Here is a 17,157-nt window from a genome sequence, read left to right as displayed (position 1 = left end):
GATCTGGGCCACGAAGCTTTCGAATTAACGGACCCATCTTCCTATGTGGGCCCGCGAGAGCTTAGCGGCCGGCTCATAACAATGCGTGAGCTTTTGAGAGGGCGTTTTTTTTAGTTGACCAGTTTACGAAGCTGACAGTTCTATTTCCTGTGTGTTTCTATATCGATTTTTTGTTTTTTATTTTCCCAATATACGCTGACTTGTTCCAAGTACATGTTGAACACTTTTTGCATATGTATTGAACAGTTTTCGACTGCACATTGATTTTTTTTTAAATACACGTTGAACATTTCTCAAATGCACATTAAGTAATTTTTTGTACACAGTAAACATTTTTAGTACACGTTGCATATTTTTACTAAATAATATCAATAAGTTTTCAACACTGGCAAACATCTATTAAGGGTTAGACATATTTTAAATGTACACACATTTTTTAATGAATTGTTCAAGTTTTTTTTAAATAATACGTGAACAATTTTTTACATATTATAAAAATGTGGCTGGTATGTTCTTGAAAAACACATGAATATTTTTAAGGAGTAAAATACACCACAGGTCCTAAAAGTATTTGAAGGGCGTCAAATCAGTCCTAATACTATGAAAACTAGATGATACCTCGTGTGTTCCTGCGGAATAAACTACAACATATTTCAATTAGATTTGATTCTGTGGAATATAATATTTAGACTATTGACACGTGAACCAAAATTAAAATATATATGACTTATTATTTAGTTGTCAAATATTTATTGAACATAAGTAAAAACAATAAAATGAAGAATGTTTTTCCATGTATGGTTGCATGTGCTGATGGGTCTTTTTCCATACAAGGTTGCGGGTTCCGGTGGGTCTTATCTCATCCATAATTGTATGGTCATGTGGCATTCTTGCACCTTGAGGTTAATAAGTTAGTGGGGATGAATATTTTATGTACTCTCTCTTTAAACAAATATAAGAGCGTACAGATCACTACTTTGCCGAGGGAGTATATAGGATGCGTATTTGGATCCTAAAAGTTTGACAAGCTTATTGGGGCCGCATCTTCTTTGACTTGCACAGATGATAGGTTGACTACTATCACATGACAACTTTTTGCACAAAACCCCTAAAAATGTCATTGCTTCTAATTTTTGGCCCTCCTACTTGCACATGCCCTCTCTCTTGCCTTTCTCTCCACATCGATGGCCGCAGTCCACCTCGGCCCCCGAACGTCGTGAATGTAAAGAGTGCGCACTTCTGGCATTCTCTGTGACAAGAGAGTGCCACAAAAGCTAAAAGGCAAGTTCTACAGGATGGTTGTTCGACCCGCAATGTTGTATGGCGTTGAGTGTTGGCCGACTAAAAGGCGACATGTTCAATAATTAGTTGTGGCGGAGATGGGTATGTTGAGATGGATGTGTGACCACACGAGGAAGGATAGAGTCCGGAATGATGATATACGAGATAGAGTTGGGGTAGCACCAATTGAAGAGAAGCTTGTCCAACATCGTCTGAGATGGTTTGGGCATATTCAGCGCAGGCCTCAGAAGCTCCAATGCATAGCGGATGGCTAAAGCGCGCGAAGAATGTCTTGAGAGGTCAGGGTATACCGAATTTTACATGGAAGGAATCCGTTAAGAGAGACCTGAAGGAGTCATCGAGATCGGGTACATCCCTGCGGGAGTGACTACATGTGCTCTCTCCAAGTTGATGCAACACCGGCCACCCGGGCACCGACACATGCCGTCGGCTCCCATGCGTACCTATTGCTATCAAGTCATCATGGGTTACAACTTGCGGTGCACCCTCATTACATAAGAGGCCCAAGATACAACTTGTCGAGCTGCAACACGACATATCCATATCAATTACAACTCCAAGTCCACGTAATCCCACACGTACAAATATTTGACACAAACATAACAGAGGTGGTGGGGATGGAGTCATCCAGACTTCCACTTTGTGGTAGGAGGAGGACTGAGGCCGGAGCCTGCCTGCTACTTGTTGCAAACGCCGCCCTCTCGCGTACACTGTTGGCACATCGCTCTTTGGGGAAGGAAGCTTCCGCCGCATGGGGAGCGGGCCAGGGGCCATCGCGTCTAGGGAGGCAACACAAATGTAAGATGGCGGCGACTGGATCGTGCGAGAGAATTGGGGGAATGAGATGGATGGCTTGATCAAATTGATGGTTAGATAGTATTCGTGTAGGTTTTGTGCAAAGAGCCAAAAAGTTAGAAGAGAGGGTCTTTTAGAATGGTTTGTGCAAAATGCCGCCACACGGTAGTACTCAACAACCACTCATGCAAGTCAAAGCTGATGCATCATCGATAGGACTGCTGATGACACATTTAGCAAACTTTTAGGACCAACTTGACACCCCCTGAATAGTTTTAGGGCTTATAGTGTATTCTCCTCTTTTTAAATGTGATGAACATTTTGTAAAATGATATGAACACTTAGTACAAACTGCTTGAAAAATTGTTTTGTGTGTTTACTATTTTTTTTAAAAAACTCTCTCCTGGCCAAAGAGAAGAATAGCTAAGTACAACCATGTAAACATAAACAAGATATGACGGAATAGAATCCCTTTTGATACCATAATTTGTCAGGGTGGAGGTATATGTTTGTAATAGGAAAATGGACTAATAATATATAGCTTTCACCTTATTGATTCTGAAAAGGATAAAACAAGGAAAACTCTTGGCATGTCTAAATAGGTGATCTGATTGAATTCATTCTAGTCTAATGAAGGTCGAAGCGGGAGTGGTGCGGCTGTTAGTATTCGTCTCTGGATTCAGTTTTAACTCCCTAAGACTAACAGTAGAGGTGAAATAACAGAGCAGCCACTTCGTATTTGTAGTTTTGAACATACATTACAGTTTGAACAGAGTCCTTGTATGCTATGCTAAGTGAGAAGACCCAATTTGTGAATCTACAAGTTCCACAGTGCACAACAGCTGTGCATCTGGATGTTGCTGGTTGTTGTGTAGGGTTCTTGTAAGTAGTCCCACGGGTTGCCCCATCATCCCATCCTCGACAGGGCACAGAGAAAAAAATCAAGCAGTAGAAACTCTCAAACTGTATATTCAGATGATATTCTTAACCGTGAACCATACCGACAACATCAGCACATCAAATAATACAGGCTTCCTATCTATCATACAACACTTCAGCTCCACCACCAGTAATGCTTATACCTGGAACATAAGAAGTCCGAGAGTTAACAAAAGTTCTAAGGAAAAGACAAATGCATAAGAGAAGGCAGCAATGAGACAGTTAGAAAGATGAGCTGAAAAATACAACCCGAGCAAAATAACTCATTTTACAACTCTATACAAGTTGTATAATTCATTTTTTTAACACCAGCAGTATATACACAGAACCACATAGGTTGTAAAATGCAAGGATTGCTCATAAAATCAGTATAGTTCGCTACCTCGTAATGGTGATTTAGTAGATATAAGAACAAGAAAGTAAATGGCCTAGAATGTTTTTCTCATATAAACTGTCATGTTAAGCTAACAAAATTATGCCGAAAAGAACAGTCTTACAATAAATATGATCTTGAATATTACATCTTAAATAAATGAAGCGAGAGAAGAGAAATTCAATTTATTTTTATATGTTACAGACTAGTCACCTGCAGAAGGTGCCATGAACAAATGACATAAACACTAATATTTCAAATAGTATGAATCCATCCTAAGTTGTTTTTATGGAGTTAAGTTACCGAGATAAAGAATATAACTAGCTTTGAGGTTTCAAACATGCCAAGTGAGTTATGAATTTAATGTTTGATTTGGTATCCTTGAAGATAAAAGACGGCCTAGATGATAACACTATAAGTTCTTCCATCTAGCAAAGGGACAATTACTAACTAATTTTTATTACCAGGAATTGCTTACCATGCTCAAGTTGTTAGTGAACGCATTACTCCCATGACTATGATATAAAAAAGGATGAGCAATCACCTGGTGGATAGAAACTCTTGAAAGGATAGAAGCCATAGACACTCTCGGTTGTATAAAGTCTCTTGGATTGCATCGACTTGAGTTGAACCATGTATACATTCTCATCCACAGACACAAAAATTGTATCAGTATCCTCATCATAGCACAATATAGTTTTCATTATCGGTAACTCAAGCTGGGGAGGGAGGCCTAGAATGGTGTGCATTTGAATGGTTTTCCACGGCACCCATGTGCCAACACCATGACTGTTCGTGTTTCTCTGCCACATTTGAAAATGCGGATAAGACAAAACGGCAAAGCCAATAGCGCCATCCTCAGCCAGGATGATCTGATGATTGAGGAGTTCCTCTGTACCGGGAGGCACATTGACCACAGCAAGACTCTCCTCTTCCAAATCAAACTCAATTAAAAAATATTCATATAATTTATAAAGTTTTCATGCCTTTTCAAATAATTATTAAATGTATTTGCTCAATTTTACTAATTGTTTGTTTATTTAAAAATATATTTATATATTCATCATTTAAAAAGAAACAGAAAAATAAAAAAATAAAAGAACAAGAGAAACAAAAAAAGAAATGGAAACCGAAAAGAAACCAAAAGAACTGAAAAAACAAATTGGAAAAGAAACAAAAAGGAAAAAAGAATCGCTCTTACGCATGCAGCCAGTGCGGGAGCGCTTGTTATATCTCACAATAGCTTTCGCGACGTTCGTTCAACGGGGAAGCTCCTCCGCTGGCCGGCAGCCTCCGGTCGCCGGAGTACCAGGGAACGAGCACTGCATGACCGTGACCTGTGTGTCATTGCTTTTTTTTTAGAGAGAGAGAGAGAGTACATGTGCGTCAGTGCGTTGTTTATACCTACGGTAGCTTTGGTTTGCACCAGCACAGGCATCTGGCTTGACCGTGCAAGTGATTACTGCATCGATGAACATCAAATAGTATCCCAAACAAGCATTACTTGTGCATGTACACATATCAAATGCGCGTGAACAAGTTCCAGTGGAGCCTGTAAATTGTGTACTAGTGTTATGCTCATACAATGGCTGGTGACGAGCGTACATGGTTTCCCTTGTTCTTACTCCATCCATTCGCTGGCCCACCTTGCACCGTAACTACAGCCACTGGTAACATTCAGTTCTCAGATTTCCAGACAAGTCTTAATTCAGAAAGATGTAGACAACAAACACAAGTATTACACAAGGAACCGACCACACTTGTGAATATGATAATCTACGGGCAAACAAAATAGATGGTATAGAGAGGAACAACAAATCCGAGTTAACCATCTTCAGACTCGAACACTGTCGCAGAAGGAACAACAGCGGTCTTCGTCATGGAACACAAAACACACACGGTGGATGCCAAAGACCATCGCCGGTTCTTTTCCTACCTAGGGGTGCATCAGCCTCGTTATCATCCCGCCAATGAGGATTTTGCGACAGAGTTCCACATTGCAGCATACCAAAGTCATATACCTAGAAGATCCTTTCCCCCCTCTTTACTGTTGCATCTCCTGCAAAACGGATGTTAAAAACACACAATTAGGTTGAACGGGTTGATATGAAAGGTTATTGTCCTGTGTACATCTCTTTGTTTTCAAAACTTAATGCAACTGTCCCTCAAAAATAAAAACTTAATGTAACTAAACATGATGCCATGCCTTTATAAAATGTTGTCTTTTATCTATGTCTAAATTTTCAGAACAAAGCAACTGAACATGATGCCATTTATTGTTTTTTTTAGCCCTGACCGTAGAACAATCGTTCTACGGTATTTTCATTAATAAAAGCAAGGCGCCGGCGGTGGGAGAAGGAGAAGGATCTCCTCGAGGAGATCGTCGTTGTCCAGCGGGGAGGCAGGCGCAGGCGCCGGCGGCGAGCTGCTGCTGGTGGTAATTTCGTCGCTCATCTCGATTGGGGATCAGGAGTTCGAGACGACAGAGGAGACAGGGAAGTAGAAGACGTTCGGCGGACGTTCCTTTGCAAGGCAAAAGCAAAGGAACAGCGAATTATTTCCCAAGTCGTGCGCGTGCGTGCATCCTTTTAAGCAGCCTCGTAAACCCTTCCATCCCCAAATAAATAAGGAAAAATCTGATTTCACGTTCTGGCGGACGTGTACGTGGGCAACACGGAATTCTTCTTTTGTATTTGGAACCCTGAACTGATCTTGCGCCTCGAAGCTGATCGGCGTAGCTATCACGGTTAGTTTCCATCTCGTATTTTCTGACCTAGTACGTTTCCTTTTCTTTCTTTCTTCTTTTCGAAAAACTTCTGGTCTAATCATCAATTTTCAAGATAGTATAACGAAAAGTAAAAAATTGCATCCAAGTATGCTAAGCTATCTTAAAACCTACTATCAATCTGTTTATAGAACTCAATACTACTATCCATGAGGATCATCATAACAAAAACTAAATTTGCCCAGCGAAATAGAAATAGAAAGAAATCCAGGTCCATTCTAGCTACCCACCTAATGACTACAAACACTGAAGAGAGCAGAAGGCGCGCCTGTCATCACCCTCCCTTAGCGAAGTTGGACAAACCTTATTGTAGTAGATAGTCGGAAAGTAATCATGCTAAGACCCTACAGTACCAGTGCACCAGAACAACAACCGCCGCTGATGGAGAGAAGCGTTCATCGGAAAAATCTAACAGGTAGACACACGAACACAAACGAGCGAATACTGGATCCATGTCGATCCACTAAAGACAAACGCTGGTAGAATACCATGAGATCCGCCGTAGACAAACCTCCACACACTTTCCAATGATGCTATAGAAGCATCGCCGGAACCATCTTCAGAGGGTCGCCGCCGTCTCGCCTATCTGAGAAGGACACAAACCCTAACAAAATTCAGAAAACATAAAAAAAGAACATTGGCCTCCCACCGGCAAGGGTTGGGATCCACCGTGCCTCCATGAGCTCTTTTACAGTACCCACAAGTTAATATGAGCCATCCATTGTCTCTAATCTGATGGATACAATTGTTTGGTACTCCAATATAGAAACCTGGGAGTACCACAGCCAAAAGTTGAGGAGTACCTTGATTTCAAGGGTAAATTGGTAATCTGGATTGGTAATTAACGTGGTATAACGTGAGGGTGGTATTTAATTCCCCACTAATTACGGGATGAGATCAACATCCATAGCAGATCAGCCGGAGATCTCGGCCACGTAGCGATGCGCCAGGACGATTTTTTGGCATCTTCCAACTATGAAGGTGAGATGCATAAAATTTAATAATTGCAACTGCAAGATCGAAGAACTCCAACGATCCAACTGGCTGATGGCTTGGCAAGTACTGAGATAAGGCATTCATCCGAGAGGCCTCGCCGGCGACTAAAGTTAGCATAGGCGGCGGCAGATGCATGCAATGGGCCGTGTGGGGGGGGGGGGGGGGGGGGGGACACGGCCATGGCTGTGCACGGTAACTCGATCGGGGGAGGCAGCGGCGACTTCTCGACGAGCCAATCGGCGGGAAATTAGATCGTAAATTAAATAAACATTACCCAAAACTACCCTTTTAAACCAAGGGTTGGATTTAACCCGTACTCCCACCCCTACATAAGGAGTACCAGGGTACCGTAAAACATCTCGCCTCCATGGCCCTAAGGCCACGGGAAGACGAGGCAGACCGGAGGCGGCGCCGGCTGGAGTCCCAGAAAACCCTAGGCTAGTTGTCCTTACGTATGAGTGAAGGGTACACGCGCTGCACTTATGCTACACGAAACGAGTTGGACGACCTAATTATTGACAGACATGCTTAATATGCTCTGTAATAAAATTTTAGTAATTATACTGTATATACTTTTTTTAATATACGATCCAAAAGTCAAAGATGATCGGATGTCAAATAAAGTGTTTTCACGCAATATGCGAAACAGCTTTGCTAACGCTAAATACGACCTTTGTACACAAAATGGAAGACATTTTTGTAGTTCAATTTAAACAAAAAAACATCCTACATTTGTTTACAGAGGATGTAGTAAGCTAGATATACTTCAGTATGAGGGTTTGTAAAAAAAATCCAGCATCTCTCTTACACATTTTTGTGCTCGTAAAACTAATGTTCATATGCATCAAATATATATTCAACCCCCAAAAAGGTATATATCAAACAATAAATTGGAAAAATGATTCGATAATAGAGATGTTGTTGCAGTGCAGACAATTCTGAGTAGAGGGGTACTTAGTAGGCTGATCGTATTGAAGTTAATGTTAGAGAGGATGTGTATGATGGCCTCGTAGTAAACATCATCTTGCACTCGACAAGAGTGACTCAACATAGTTTTTTCAATTGGTTTGGTCGCCTTGTCAGACGGCGACCTAGTCCTATATTAGGAAGGCCTCGGGTCAGACTGGAGGTGTTCAACAAAACACCTTCTCTAAAAAAACTGAAGGTGTTTTGTTTTGAGATCACATTGATAAAAGAAACATTGCACGCATCTATTTTTGAGATCGTCAAATATACACAGAAGTTTCTAGGAAGATGGCTACGAGTTTGCGTTGTTTCCTTGGCCAGCCAGAGGCCAATCCTCGTACAGCACAGAGATAATAAAATAGTCCAAGCTAGTCATCCAAGCCGTTGCTTCTTCGATACCCCATCCACGTCCCGCCGCCATGAGCGAGAACGAGGGCGCCGACTTGAACCCCTGCCTCCTCGACCGAAGCTGGCCGGCCTCCCCGCTGGACAATGATGATCTCCTCGGTGAGATCCTCCTGCTCCTCCCGCCTCTGCCGTCCTCACTCCGCCGCGCCTCCGCCGTCTGCCAGCACTGGCGACGCCTCACCACGGACCCTCAGTTCCTCTGCCGCTTCCGCACCCACCACCGGAAGGAGGGACCGCCCGTCCTTGGTGCCTTCCTGAGCCGCAACAACAGGATCGTGTTCAGGTCGTCAATCTCGGATCCTGCCGACCGCATACCTCCCAAGCGCATCAACTTGGAATGTTGCAACCACCGCAACAACGTTGTGCTTGATTGTCGCCATGGCCGTGTCCTCGTCTACAACCCCCTGCCCCGGCGGCAAGACATCGTTGTGTGCGACCCCATCGCAGGCGACCAGCGCTGCTTGCCCGTTCCGCCTGAGTTCAAAAAAAATTATCCAGTCAACGGGGCGGTATTCTGCGCCGACGACGCCCATGACCATGTGCATGGCAGTTGCCACTCCAGCCCCTTCAAGGTAGCCTTGATGTCCAAGTACGTACGTGATAATCATTCACCTACCGCATGTGTTTACTCCTCAGACACTGGCACATGGGGTAAACTCATCTCAGCAACAGAACCATATGTGGGTGATTGTGCTTATATTCATGGGACCCTTATTGGTAATGTCCTTTATTGGGTGTCCATGAGGGACATCATACTTCAGTTTAATTTGAACCAGCAGAGCCTATCTATGATTGAGGGGCCTCCCGGTTTGGATGAACGACGCAGAGATCAGATCATCAAGGCAGAGGATGGCGGTGTTGGCCTTGCTCAATTATCTAAATATAGCATTCAAATGTGACAGAGGAAGGTCGATTGTCAAGGTTTTCCCATGTGGTTGTTCTGGAAGATCGTTGACATGCATAACATTCTTGGGATCGCTCCTCATGTTAAGAGGAATAGAGCGCGACTCTTGGGGTACGATGAGGATTCTAACGTGATATTTTTATATGTGCATGATAGTGTCTACATGGTTAAACTCAAGTCAATGCAATACAATAAGCTTTATGAAGGAGCTTATCACATAAACTATCATCCTTTCAAGAGCTTCTGTGCGCCAGGTGATTGTTCATCCTTAGTCCTTATATTCTAGGAGTATAATCTACTTTGTGTTTTCATTTGCACATGATTTCTCAGATACTTCCATTCTGGTTCTTAAATGTTCAATAACAAGTTAAACTTAGTTACACCTTTGCCAGATATAAGAACATGTATAAATATTTTTAATATATTATCCTTCGATATATTTTCTCCTTCTTCTCATATTTTGGTCAAATTTTGGCCATAAATTTGACATATAAAATAAAAATTATATGAAGCAAAACTAATATGATTAGGAATTTCTTTTGAATACGAATCTGAAACATAATTTTTGTGGTATATCTGTATATTTTATACTAGTCAAATATATGGTCAAAGGTTGACAAACATATGAGGGGTGCAACAAACCCGGACATACTTGCCTTCACTATTATTAGATATCAAATCAAATTTCTAGTGACTAACTCAGTTGGCTTGTTTGGATCCTGAAATATGGTTATATTCTTTTATCCCGTAATTTAATGCTATTGATCTTAATTCCATCTCAACAACCTTTGTTCAATCAATGTAGTTGTAAATGGTAACTAGCACATTTGGAGGGCACGGAAATAAATCGGATCAAATATATCATTCGGCATGAGCGGTTAGCTATCTTACAAACAAACAATCACCAAAAAGAATATTTGAAACGGAATAGCCAAGATTAGTGTTTTTACTAGAATTGATTAGTTTTGCCATGTTTTAGTTTTGTCTGCTTGGCATGGCAATGCATGAATGTACATTAGAAAAAATTAGGCCATCTTTTGTTTTCTTATCCACTTAGTTATGAGATATACTGGTAGCTATACTCCTTTCATGATACTCCTTGTATTTTAGAACAAATGTGGTTTTGGTTATCTATTGCTAATATCAAGTCTGGATTATAAAACACTTATGAATATTAAGTGACAAGAGTGAGTTATCTTGTTCAAGTTATAATTGCCTTCAACTATGTTGTAACCGGCTTACTGCTGCCTTTGTCTTACCTTTTTGCCTTTTCCTCCACACTGACATTAATTGACTTCTTATACTTCTAGGCACAACCATTGCTGGTGGATGAATTTTGGAGCTGAAGTGTTGCATGATGCATTTGGATGACTGTTTGGTTTGATTTGCTAATGTACTTAAATGATTCAACAAATAATAATATATAGTTTGTGATATTTGGAACACTTGTATTTTTGAATGGTAAATGCCCGTCTGCCAACATATGTAGCAACATTACGTGGACCCACACACTACTGCCAATTTGGCATTGTGGGTTCACACGTCTGAATAACACAAACATCAACTAACTTATGGTAAAGCAATGATAAAATGTCTGCTTTTTATCATAATTTATATGGAGACCGCATAGTCTTGATAGGAGATGACTCCAGCCCACAGGAGATGACACGCCGGTGCAGCCCTCCATCCCCAAATCCACACGAGTGAGGAGGGCGCAAGAGTGAACCCCCGATGTAGCAGTGACTCCAACCCCCAAATCCACGCAATAGAGGAGTGCTCTGGAAGATAAACCAGAGAAAGATTGCAAACATTTCGAGAAGATGGAAAATAAACCAGAGAATGAAACCAAATGGAAATAAATTCCAAAGAAATCGTGTCAAGGAGCAAAATCGAGAAAAAAAATCCCTCCTTCAGTACCATGCCTGAGGTTGATTTCATCTCTTTCGTCCTCCTTTTCGTCCTCCTAATTAAGGAGTGTTTGATTACCCATAACTTTACCTTTTGGAGTTTAGCCTATAAGCCAAAATAATACTACCTGTTTATGAGCTTTTGGCGGTTAGGATTTTTGCTTGCTAGCCTACCTGCCGAACGCCGTGAGCTAGCCCCTCGCAAATAAAATAAAAAGGAAAAAAATAACGCCACGAGCCAACTTTCAGCTGCAAGAAAAATGACCACTAATCAACATGACCTAAGAGGATTGAGAGGAAATCGGGCGCTCAAAAACATCAAAAAAGAATATCCGACGGCTACAAATGCTAATGACCTAAGATGGCCAAAAAGTTGCAAGTACTAGAAACTAATTCCGTCCGGGTTTATCAGGCTCCCTCTTATTTTGGACTAATGTTTGACCAACAAATTTAACTAATAAAATGTAAACTATATGTCATAAAAATTATATCTTCAAAAAGCTTTTTGAAATACAAATCCAAGAGTGTACTTTTTGTAGCATATATTTTATATTTTATAGTCATATTTTTTTCGGAAAAAGAGAATTCATTACTTAACCATGGGGATTATTACAATCGTTCTGATATAGCAAATGAATCTCTTGAGGAACAGACCTCAGCCAAACAGTAGTACGAGTGTTATTATGGCCCATCTTCTTCAGTTCATATCGTCCGCCTGCAAAGGAAACAAACATGAGTATTATAAGAGAATGTTAGAATAAGAGAACATATATTGCAAAGGAGATTAAATTACACACACCTTTAAATCAAATCTACCACTGATGTGAAGTCTAAAACCTTGACAGAAAATAAACCAAAACCCATAACGCATTGGTTTCACTGGAGCCAGTTCTTGGACCAAAAAACACCTGTGCCTACAATATTGAAATTACAGTAGCCAAAATTACAAATTACACTAGAATATTCAGTTTACAGTGTGATCTTGTGAAATTCAGTTTCCGTTGTTTCGGTGAAAAAATTACAGTAGCTAAAAACACCAATTAAATTGAAATTGCACTGAAATTCTACTGTAATTACCATGTAAATTACACTGTAACAACACTAAAAAAATTCAGTGTAATTACAGTGAATCACACTGAAATTATACTGTAAAATCCAGTGTAAACTAGCAAGTAAATTACGCTGTAACAACACTATAAAATACAGCGTAATTACAGTATTAATGCATAGTAAATTCAGTGTAACTACTATCCAAAAGAACACTGAAATTCAGTGTAACCACAGATGCATTTTCTGCAGTTACACTGCTTAGTAAATTACAATGAAGATTGCACTGACTTACTAGACTGTAATTACACTTAAAAAACTAGTGCACTGACTAATGACACTGACCAAGTAGAAAAACCCGTGCACGGTCAGATTTCTTCCACAAAAGGTCAAACATTAACAACCACTGAAATTTCAGTATTTTTATTGCCAACACACTAAAAATAAGATAAAGTTCTAAAATGGTGCTAAAAATGGATGAAATAATACGCAACAAAGAAGACAAACCCCAAAGAAAAGGTTCTACAATGCTTGCAGGCCAACCATAGACAAACCCCTAACAAAAGGTTAACATAGACGAACTAGGAAAAAACCACTAAGAGCTACAGTGTGGAAAAGAAACTTCAGTTACAGTGAAAATTCACTATAATTTCATTGTAATGTACACTCAGAATCTGTCTTTAATTACACTGAATATTGAACTTAATTACCATGAAAATTACACTGTAACAACACTAGGATTACTCTGCAATGTGCACCGTAATTGCACTAAAGATCCTAGTGTAATTTTAAATAAACTGAAAGAGAGAACTGAAAAAGAAAAGAAAAGGTAGACAAAAATAACTACCGGCGACATATGATACGAATCATCTTCCACAGAGTCATTGGGCACAAAAACATTAATCCAAAGAATCTGAGGTTTCAAACAGATTACATAAACATGATACACAAAGGTCAACAACACTTACTGGATGAGCTAGAAAACAAAAGGTAAAGCAAATTTATGCATAAAAAGAAATAATTGAAACAACTGAATACTATGGAACTTAACCTGCTTGATTATGGAAATTGCACTGATGAAAAGTTATGAAACTCATTGGGGTAATACAATTTTAAAAGATACTGCAAATTTCTGAATTCGCCACCAGGAGAATGACAGAAATAAACATGGTACTTAGCTAATGGTCAAAAAGGCTTGACCATCATTTCTACGAGGATGGAACTGTACCCGACATATATTGCAAATGCACTGAAGAAAAAAAAAATACTACAAATGCAGTGAAAATACTACCTACCTACCCTGCACAAGATAGCTAGCAAATATTGATGCAGAAATGAAGTCATACTGCAAATACAGTGAACAACACTAGTTACATAGCACCAAACTGAAAATACAGAACCAATACACTGTAAGCAACTAAAGTACCACGAATCACATACATTGGAACCTTAAAGTAACTCAGTACAAAACTGAAACAGAAAAATTCAGAGCAAGTAGGATCTAACACCTACATCCACAAAAGAGATCATGAGACATCTAAATCAATCGGGAGATTGAGCAAACTTCACATACATCTACATCAAATGGGCCAGCCAAAAATTAAATGAGCATGGGGGATCTAGCGCACTATTAGATGCCCACGGGGATCAATCAACAACCACTATAGTGGGATGATATCAAAATCGAACAGCAGTAAAATATCAAAAGGGCCAAGGGGATCCACCGCTACATCTTGCATTACATCCGGGGATATCTCGGGGGGGGGGGGGGGGGGCAGCTTGGAATCGCAATGGAATACGATCAAAATCGCCTCCTCCTCTCCGCTGTTGTAGCGCTCACTCTCTCTCTCTGGCTTGCCCATTTCAAACAGTGACACCTAAGGAAATGAAAAAGCAAAATGCCAATTCATCATCAGAAGAATAAAAGGGAAAAGACAGCGTCCGCGCGGTAACGGGCCGACCCAAAATGAAAACCGCGCCCGACAAGTAGAGACCGTCCAACAAAACCCAGCTCTCAGCGCGAATCACGCACAAGATCGAACGGCCAGCGATTTGAATGACAGCGAATTGTAATTCACTCGACTGTAAAATAGCAAATCCGAAAACAGAAAGGGGGCGCGTGAACTCCCGACCTCAGGTCTCGGAGAACACTTGCTAACCACTCGGACTGGTATGGTAACATGATATAAAGAAGCGATGAACTTCTAAGAAATAGCTGCATTAGCAGATCTGTCTTTTTTCAAAAAAAATAAACAAAAAACATTCATGGAAACACTGTGAACAAAATTTCGTAAAAAAATGCGAATACTGTTTGAAAATGTGAACAAATTTCAAAATTCAAATAAAACCTTTAAAAGTAAACAAATTTTGAAAAGTGAACAAAAATTGAAAAACATGAACAACTTTATATGCCCTGAACAATTTTGTAATATATGGTGAACAATTTATAAATACCCATTAAGCATTTTCGTGATATACGCTGAACAATTTTCAAATACAGAATGAACATTTTTCTGATATACACTGAACATTTTTAAATACACGTTGAACATTTTTATGATGTGCGCTGAACAATTTTTAAATACACAATGAACATTTTTTAATATACGCTGAACATTTCGTTAATATACAGTGAACATTTTCTTAAATATACGATGACCTTTTTGTATATACAAATAAAATTAGGAAAAATAAAATATTAACAAAAAAACAAAAAAAAGGGAAGAAAGAACCATAGGGAAAAAACGGAGAAAAATAAAAAAAGCCAAAAAATGTGATTAAAAAACAAAAACGGAAGAAAAATAGAAAATCGAAAACAGAAAGAAAAAGTAAAAGAAAAAACCGGGACAAATCAACTGAAAACCGGCGTAAACAGTGAAAAACTGGATGCAAAAAACCATTGAAGAAAAACAAAAAAAATACCCGCAAGAAACAAGAAAACAGCAGCGAACCTAATCCGTTATTGGGCCGGCCCAATTGGCGACTTGCTTCAGCGAAGGCTCGTCCTCTTGACGCCTGCGGGCGTCAAATAGGATCTGCCGAACAAGAGGAAGGACGAGACCACCTGGACTGTAGCACTGGGCTGGGCCTTGTACCGTAGCAGTGGGCTACACCAGTGCTACAAGTGCTCAGTAGCTCGGTTTCTAATTCCCTTTTTATTTCTCTGATTGGTATTTTTCTACTGTTTTGTATTTATTCGAGCGTGCAAACAATTTTTTTTACACATGATACTTGGCACATAAATACAAGGCATTGTTTTGAAACAACACTCAAAGGTTGGGCCTATTTGGAAATGCTTGAACCATTTGAGAAATTGAAAAGGCCAAGTAATATGTTGCCGGTCTACTTAAATAAAGGGTTTGGTCAATTTAGAAATTTATTTGATGTTGGCTCCAGTTAGAAATTTACTAGGGAATTATTCAGAATATAAATAACATTTTTTTTGGGCTTTTTGTTGAAATAATTTTTGAACTTGCATTTTTAATTTGATTTTTGGGCTGTTTGATTCTTGAACTTCATTTAGGCTTTGTTAACCATGACGACATGGCAAGTTAATTGGCTTAACTAATAATTAGGGTTTCGGGATGTTACAAGACGTGTGAGATCTGTGTTGGCAACTCCTTGGCGCAAGAGAGTCATCTTCTCATGAGGAAGAAGAGAGAGAAGGGAAGTGAGTCAAGTAGCACGTCCAGTGGCTAGCTCGGCGGAACCTCAGGATCCCGCCGAGCGATGTAGGTGACCGGGCCGGCAGCGGTGTAAACTGGAGGCCATGACATGCGCACATCGTGGTAGAAACACCTGATGGCACAATGTTGTCGTGTTTGGTCTCCAACTAACGTGTCAAATGGACAAGAAAAAAGTACAAAACAAACCTTGAAGTTGTAGTCGAAAGCTAATCAAACCGTGAACTTCGAATCCTGGAAATTGGCACTCCGAACTTATAATCCCGGTCTATTTTGGACGTTAGACCTGTTTGGCACATTGGGTATATTACAATCCCGACTGGGAAAAGCTGTTACTCTCACCGACAAGAACTTGGGCCGGCCCGCTATACCACAACAAGAATTAGTGAAGTTTGAAAAATGTTCGCGCATTCTAAAATTGTTCAGAAGTTTAAAAATGTTCTCATTTTCAATTTTTTGCACAAATTCAATTCCTTTTGTATTTTTAACAATGTTTGGAATTTTGAAAATGTTACAGTGCTTTTTACGGAAGTTTTTTTTCAAGGATTTTTTAAGGGATGCTCAAACAATGTCACCATGTATTCAAAAATATGTTTTTAGGGAAGTTTGTTTAGAAAGTTTTTTGGGGAAGTTTAAAAATATGTTTTATTGTCATTAAGAAAATGTACAATTTCTATTTCAAAATGTACATTCTATACTGAGAAAATGTAGACATGTGTCAAAAATGAAAACCAACTAAAACCGGCAAAGAATAAAAAAGAAAAAAGAAAAAGAAAACCATGAAAAAAACAAAAGGAAACCAAAAATATAACGAAAAAAGAAGAAAAAACCTGTGAAAAGAGAAAGCATAACGAAGGAAAAAAACCAAACAAAAGTGATGAAAAATCAAAGAAAAGCTAAAGGAAAAAGGCAAAAAAACAGAGCAAAGCGAGCGAACCTACAGCTATGCATGAGTGGCTCGAGCAACTGCACTAATGGGCAGGCCCGACTCTGCGAATGCAAGCTAAACACTCTCAAGGTTCAAAATTGGACTGATAAGTTCAGAGTGCCAA

Source organism: Triticum aestivum, chromosome 3A, assembly GCF_018294505.1.
Source record: "Triticum aestivum cultivar Chinese Spring chromosome 3A, IWGSC CS RefSeq v2.1, whole genome shotgun sequence".
NCBI classification, from domain to species: domain Eukaryota; kingdom Viridiplantae; phylum Streptophyta; class Magnoliopsida; order Poales; family Poaceae; genus Triticum; species Triticum aestivum.
The sequence above is the reverse complement of the archived record's forward strand: the minus strand, read 5'-3'. Positions refer to the sequence as shown.